The sequence below is a fragment of the Nicotiana sylvestris genome, chromosome 6 (assembly GCF_000393655.2).
Source record: "Nicotiana sylvestris chromosome 6, ASM39365v2, whole genome shotgun sequence".
Lineage (NCBI taxonomy): Eukaryota > Viridiplantae > Streptophyta > Magnoliopsida > Solanales > Solanaceae > Nicotiana > Nicotiana sylvestris.
In genome coordinates, this window is record NC_091062.1 from 204,217,700 (window position 1) to 204,225,352 (window position 7,653).

Below are 7,653 nucleotides of genomic sequence, written 5' to 3' on the forward strand. Positions count from 1 at the left end.
ACTAATGTAATATGCTTGCTTGTAGGGATTATTCATAATGAGCCAAAATAGCCATGATCAACTCATAAAAGAGTCAAAACTTGAACAAAGACCAAGAATGAGCAAAGAATTGTGGAACGCGACACAAAAGTGCGATCGTGAAAGTGTCAATGCGGATGCGGTCATTAATTCGCAGACTGCGAAAGGGAGAATCAGAGAGGTGGTTTTTGGGCACAGACATGGATGCGGACCGCCTCAGAAAGTGGCGGCCGCGAAAGTACCACCGCAACCACGATTGGAATTCCACAAACCGTAGTTGGCAAGGTTCAGAGAGCTCACAAAGCATGCAAAATTGTTAAGAGCGGTCCGCATTGTGAAAGGCTCTCATGCGGACGCAGTAAAAATTATGTGGTCCGCGATACAAGGTTCAACCTAGTACCATATGTGAAGAAAGACGGACCACAACCAAAATTACGCGGCCGCAAAATCAAGAGTGCGGCCACGGTTAGATTATGAGGCCACAAAACCTCCGCATGGGTATTTTTGTCCGAAAATTTTAGCTTAGTATAAATAGATCTTTTTGACGCTTTTAGGTTAAGTTTTGCTTTTGCTGATTACGTGAGACGGTTGGAAATACCATTTCAGGCAATTTTGTATTAGATTCAACTTCTAACATTAGCTTTTCATCTTTTAATCTAGTATTATGCATTTTATCTTTATTTTATCTTTGATTTCTTCTATTTTCATGAGTAGCTAAACTCATAGCTAGGGTCGTGACCTAACCCTAGTGTGGGTATTTGATGGGCCTTGAATTTTAAGGCTGAATGTGTATGGGTTAGTGATATTTAGCTTAGTTCTTGCTAGAACTATTGAATTAGTAGTTGCAAACACTGATTTATGCCTTTATGACTTAGTCTCTACTTGAGATAAAAGGACCCAGTCTAGGAAAACTAGGCTAATAAGGAATTGGGGTGAACTCAAGAAATTGATAAGCCCAATTAAAGGGTTAAACCTAGAGATAGTAATACCCGACTTGAGCTAAATTCACTTGAGTTGCATGGATACCCATCTGGACTTGAGAAAGCCAAATTGGGCAAAATCACTCAAACTACCGAGAGATATAGAGTGAGTACCTGGGTGTGATAGCTATATTACGACCCAATTAATCACATGATTGCCCCAAATTCTTTCTACCCGATAGATATCCATCTAGGTAGAAGTCACTACCCTAGTTCCTTTAAACCCTTGAAAATCAACAACAAAAACATTATACTTAGTTTCAAATATTGCATGCGATAGAATAGAATTAGAACTAGAAAACAAACCAACTATTTGTGGAAGTGCAATTAAGATCAAACCCCGCATCTCTACTTGGATATAAACCTAACTCCAAACAAATTAACTCCCTGTGGATTCGATCCCGACCTTGTTGGGGTAAAACTGCATCGACCATCCTCGCTACTCAATAGTAGTGCAGGCTTGGACCCGATTAATATTTGGGATTCAATCCCGACCTTGTTGAGTAAAACTGCTTCGACCATCCTCGCTACTCAAAAGTAGTGCAGGCTTGGACCCGATCAATTTTTGGCGCCATTTCCGGGGAGTTAAACGGTTTTATCTATATATTTGAGTATTTGTGTGTTTTGTTTTTCCTTCTTCCATTTTTTCTAATTTATTTGTGAATTGCTTTTAGGTACCAAATGGCTCTTAACAATGATGCCCCCGAAAATTTGCCATTGGGGGAGGAGGTAGATGATGATAATGTGGATGAGATTCAACCCGAACCTCAAGCATGAAGGAGAGGCCGACCGCCTCATGATAATATTCCAAACCTTCCCCCACCTCTAGCAAGGATAGCATACCGGGTGTTGCCCAACGAAGGCTATGCAAGTGCAATAGTCCCGCCCCGGATTAGGGCGGGGAACTTTCAAATAACCAACGTCACTCTTACACTCTTGAAACAAAGGGGTTTCTTCATCGGAGCTCCACACCAAAACTCCTACAAGCATCTCAAAGGTTTTGTTGATAATGCTGCGGGAGCAAGCAAACTAACATTTCTAAGGACGCATTGAGATTAAAGCTTTTCCCATTTTCTCTAACGGGGAAGGCTTTGGATTGGCTTAAAAGGTTGCCCAACCATTCCATCACCACTTTGGATGAGTTGATCGAAAAATTCATAGCAAAGTTCTTCTCGCCGGGACACATGGAGACACTAAGATATGAGATCCTTGCTTTTAAACAAGAGCCAAATGAACCACTTCATGAGATTTGGGAAAGGTATTGGACGATGGGTAAAGAATGTCCGAATAATGACATGACCGAAGACATGATCTAACAAACATTCTATCGTGGCATCAACACTACCAACCAATGCGTAGTTAACCAACTCGCCGGGGGAAACTTCATGAACACGCCATATGCTGAGGCATGTGAAATACTTGATGAGATGGCAGATACTTCTTCGGAGTAGCAAAGTCGAGCTAATATGCCACAAGGTGATCCCAATGTCATTCACCTACACAAGGAGTTGCATGACCACGGCCAAGCAATAGCCGAGTTAACTACGACCATGAACCAATTGGCCAAAGCTTAGTTGCAACAAGTTCAAGGACCAAAACAAGTGAATGCCATGGAAGGAGTGAATATGATGGTCAATAAGAGGAGGCAACAAGGTCAACAAGTTCAAGGCAATCCGGATTAATTTGAGCAAAGTGGTAATGGTTAAAATCAAGATGATGTGTATGATGATCAAAGTGAAGAGGTTCAATAGGTGAATAACTACCAAGGTCAACGGGGCAATGCTCCGAATCAACAATAGTGGAGATCCCAAGGAAATTAGAGAAACCAAAATCAACAAGGAAATTGGAATAGTGGCAATAACAATAACCAAAGCAATTGGGGGAACATCAACAATCAAAACTGGGGTAACCAAGGAAACTAAGCAATTGGGGTGGCAACAATAATAGCAATTGGGGCGGCAATAACAACCAAGGGGGTTGGAACAACAGTAATCAAGGGAATCGGGGGTCGGGCTTTCAAAGGCCTCTGATGTATCAACAACCAAACAACCTGCCTTCATATCCATCACAAGGTTTGAGCTCTTTCAATAATGAGATGGGGCGGATAGAGTCAATGTTTGAGAAAATGATGAAGAAAAACGCCAACTCCGATGACCAATTGGCCTCCTGCAACACATCTATCTACAACTTGAAAGTCCAGCTTAGCCAAATTTCTCAAGTTTTGAACACTCTCCATAAGGGGGCACTACCAAGTGACACGATAGTAAACCCGAAGGGTGGAAACAATACGGGCCATGCTATGGCGGTGACTACAAGAAGTAGTAGAGATAGAGTTGCTAGTACCTCTAATCCAAGAAAAGTTTTGAGTGATGATGTGTTGGTGCAAGATGATGATGATCCAAGAAATGATGTGCAAGTGAGTGATGAGAATGTGAATGAAGAGGTGATGATAGACATTGATGACAACGTGGAGGAGACACAAAATGATGTGAACCCCTCTAGGGAACACGTAATAGACATACCGAAGATGGTAGTGCCCAAAGCCAAGGCTCCTTTTCCAAGGCCTCCTCCACCATATCCTCAAAGACTTGCAAAAAAAATAATGAGAACCAGTTCAAGAAATTTATTGATATGATGAAAAGTTTGTCCATAAATGTGCCTTTGGTTGAAGGTCTAGAACAAATGCCGGGTATGCCAAGTTCATGAAGGACTTGGTAATAAAGAAAAGATCAATGAACTGTAAAACAATCAAAATGACACACCAAGTGAGTGCTATTATGCATTCCATGGCTCCAAAGTTACAAGACCCCAGCGCCTTTGCAATCCCATGCACTATTGGTAGTGCCGATTTTGCCAAAGCTTTGTGTGACTTGGGGGCAAGCATTAACTTGATGCCATATTCTGTGTTCAAGACATATGGGATTGGATAACCTAGGCCCACATCCATGAGATTGCAAATGGCGTATAGGACAATAAAGAGGCCATTGGGGATAATTGATGATGTGCTAGTTCGGGTCGACAAGTTCATACTTCCCGCAAATTTTGTGATACTTGACTATGAGGTTGACTACGAGGTGTCGATCATATTGGGGAGACCTTTCCTAGTAACAAGGAAGGCCTTAGTTGATGTGGAAGCAGGGGAGCTCACCTTCTGGGTGGGTGATGAAAAAGTTGTGTCCATGTTTGCAAGTCAATGAGGCGGCCCAATAGCAACGAAATATGTTCATTTGTGGATCTTGTGACCAAAGTGATTGTTAAAGACATAAGTGTTGTGATTAATGTAGAAGACCCTTTAGAAGCTATGTTGTTGAACCATGATGTGACTGAGAATGAAGGATTGGTGGAATATGTCAATGTTTTGCAAGGAATGGGTTCGTATACATATGAGCCCCGAAAACTTTCCTTGGATCTTGAGAACCGGAAGACTCCACCAACAAAGCCCTCAATAGAGGAGCCTCCCATATTGGAGTTGAAGCCTTTGCCTTCACACCTCAGGTATGAGTTCTTAGGCCCTTGTTCTATTTTACCTGTTATTCTTTCCTCGTGCTTAACTAATGTGCAGGTAGATGCCACCCTTGCGGTGCTCCAAAGGAGGAAGAAGGCAATAGGTTGGACATTAGCGCACACTCAAGGTATAAGCCCTGCCTTTTGCATGCATAAAATCATATTGGATGAGGATGACAAACCCTCCGTGGAACATCAAAGAAGGTTGAATGAGGCCATGCAAGAGGTTGTTAAGAAAAAGGTTATCAAGTGGTTAGATGTTGGGGTTGTCTACCCCATTTATGATAGCTCATGGATTTCGCCAGTACAATGTGTCCCAAAGAAGGGGCATGACTGTGATTACAAATGACAACAATAAGTTAATCCCCACAAGAGCTGTCACCGGTTGGAGGGTATGCATGGATTATAGGAAGCTCAACAAAGTGACTCGAAAAGACCATTTTTTCGCTTCCATTCCTTGATCAAATGTTGGATAGGTTAGCCGAACGTGCTTATTATTGTATTTTGGATGGGTATTCCGGGTATAACCAGATTTTTATTGCACTTGAAGACCAAGAGAAGACCACCTTCACTTGTCTGTATGACACATTTTCATTCTCAAGGATGTCGTTTGGTCTATGTAATGCACTGGCTACTTTTCAGCGGTGTATGATGGCAATATTCACGGATATGGTCGAGGACTTCCTCGAGGTGTTCATGGATGATTTCTCTGTTGTGGGGGATTATTTTGATGAGTGTTTTGGGTTATCTTGATAAAGTCTTGGCACATTGTGAAGAAACTAACTTGGTGCTTAATGGGGAGAAATGTCACTTTATGGTAGAGGAAGGCATTGTCCTCGGCCATAAGATCTCCAAGAATGGTATTGAAGTGGATAAAGCAAAGATTGAAGTGATATCAAAATTCCCTCCTCATACTTCTGTTAAAGGAGTGTAGAGCCTTCTAGGGCATGCGGGGTTTTACCGTCAACTCATCAAGGATTTCTTAAAGGTGGTGAACCCCTTGTGCAAGTTATTGGAAAAAGATGCAAAATTTGTTGTCAATGATGATTGAATGAAGGCTTTTGATCTACTCAAGTATAGGTTGACTACCACTCCCATCATTACTGCACTAAATTGGAGCTTACCATTTGAGCTCATGTGTGATGCTAGCGATGTGGCGGTAGGAACGTTATTGGGACAAAGACTCAACAAGATATTCCCTCTGGTATACTATGCTAGTAAGACCATGAACGACGCCCAAGTCAACTATACGGTGACCGAGAAAGAACTCTTAGCCATTGTCTTTGCTATGGAAAAGGTCTGCCCTGTACCTCATGGGTACCAAAGCGATTGTTTACACCGATCACGCGGAGTGCTATTTGATGAGTAAGAAGGACTCAAAGGCTAGATTGATGAGGTGAGTACTTATTCTACAAGAGTTTGATCTTGAAATCATAGACCGAAAAGGGAGTGAGAATCAAGTGGCGGGCCACTTGTCCTATTTGGAAAAGGAGGAAAGCGCCATGATGGCCTTGAGATCAGTGATTTGTTTCCGGATGAACAACCCTTTCCATGTCTTTGACCGGGATACATGGTTTGCTGATGTGGCTAACTATTTTGTAAGTGGAATTATCCCGAATGAGTTCTTTTCAAACCAAAGGAAGAAGCTCAAATGGGACTGCTTGGATTATTATTGGGACGAGCCATATCTTTTCAAAATTTGCACCGATGGTGTTATCTGGAGATGTGTTCCAGAAGAAGAGCAATTGGGTATTCTTGAAGCTTGTCATTCTTCGTCCTATGGTGGTCATCATGGTGGGGCGAGAACTGCTACAAAGGTCCTAATATGAGGATTCTATTGGCCTACCTTGTACAAAGATGCTAGCGAGCTTGTCAAGCGGTGTGATGAGTGCCAAAGAGCCGGTGGTATTTCCAAGAAGAATGAGATGCCTCTCACTACCATCCTTGAGATCGACATTTTTGATGTGTGAGGTATCGACTTTATGGGTCCATTTGTGAGTTCATGTGGGAACACTTATATTCTTGTTGTTGTGGATGATGTCACCAAGTGGGTTGAAGTTGTGGCTTTCCTCAACAATGAAGCACGGAGTGTGGTGACCTTCTTGAAGAAAAATATATTCACAAGGACCGGCACCCCTAGGGTCATCATTAGTGATGGGGGTTCTCATTTTTGTAACAAAGCCTTTTGACACTTTACTCTCCAAGTATGGTGTCACTCACAAGGTGTCAACTCCCTATCACCCCCAGGCAAGTGGACAGGTTGAGGTCTTCAATAGGGAGATCAAGAGTATTCTTTCTAATACTGTCAATGCAAACCGAACTGATTGGTCAAGGAAACTTGACGATGTTTTATGGGCCTATAGAACAACTTACAAGACTCCAATTGGTATGTCTCCGTATCAATTGGTATTTGGTAAAGCATGTCACCTCCCCGTGGAATTAGGGCATAAGGCCATGTGGGCGTTGAAGAAGTTGAACCTAGAGTGGGATGTAGCTGCAAATCTTCGGGTGGAGTAATTGAATGAACTTGATGAGTTTCGGTTCCATGCTTACTCCAGTTCGTCCTTGTATAAGGACAAGATGAAGTACCTACAAGATAAGTATATATGGAACAAAGAATTCATAAAAAAGGTGACCTTGTTCTCTTATTCAACTCTCGATTACGGATGTTTCCGGGAAAGCTAAAGTCAAAATGGAGCGGTCCCTTTGAAATGGTGTATGTGGCTCCTTTCGGTGATTTAGATTTGAAAAACAAGAATGGTGAGATTTTTAAAGTCAATGGCCACCAAGTGAAACACTACCTTGGAAAGGTTGATGATGTCCACGTTGTGGCATTGATCCATTTCAAGTGAATAAAGGTAACATGCGTCGTGCCGTGACGTTAAATCAAGCACTTTTTGGGAGGCAACCCATGTGTTTTTCTTTCTTTTGATTCTCTTCTTAGATTAGGCATTATTTTGGACTAACTGGTTGTGAAGTGCATGTCGGAATTGGTTGTGCAGTGTAGCAAATTAACAAAGGAAAAAGTTGGCTAAGTGTTGGAAGTTCGCGGACTGCGCCTAAAATTTTGCGGTTCGTGTGAGCAATTCGCGGCCGCAACTTTTTGCTCGCGGACGCGTAATTGGAAAGAGCAAAATGCCAACTCTCTAAA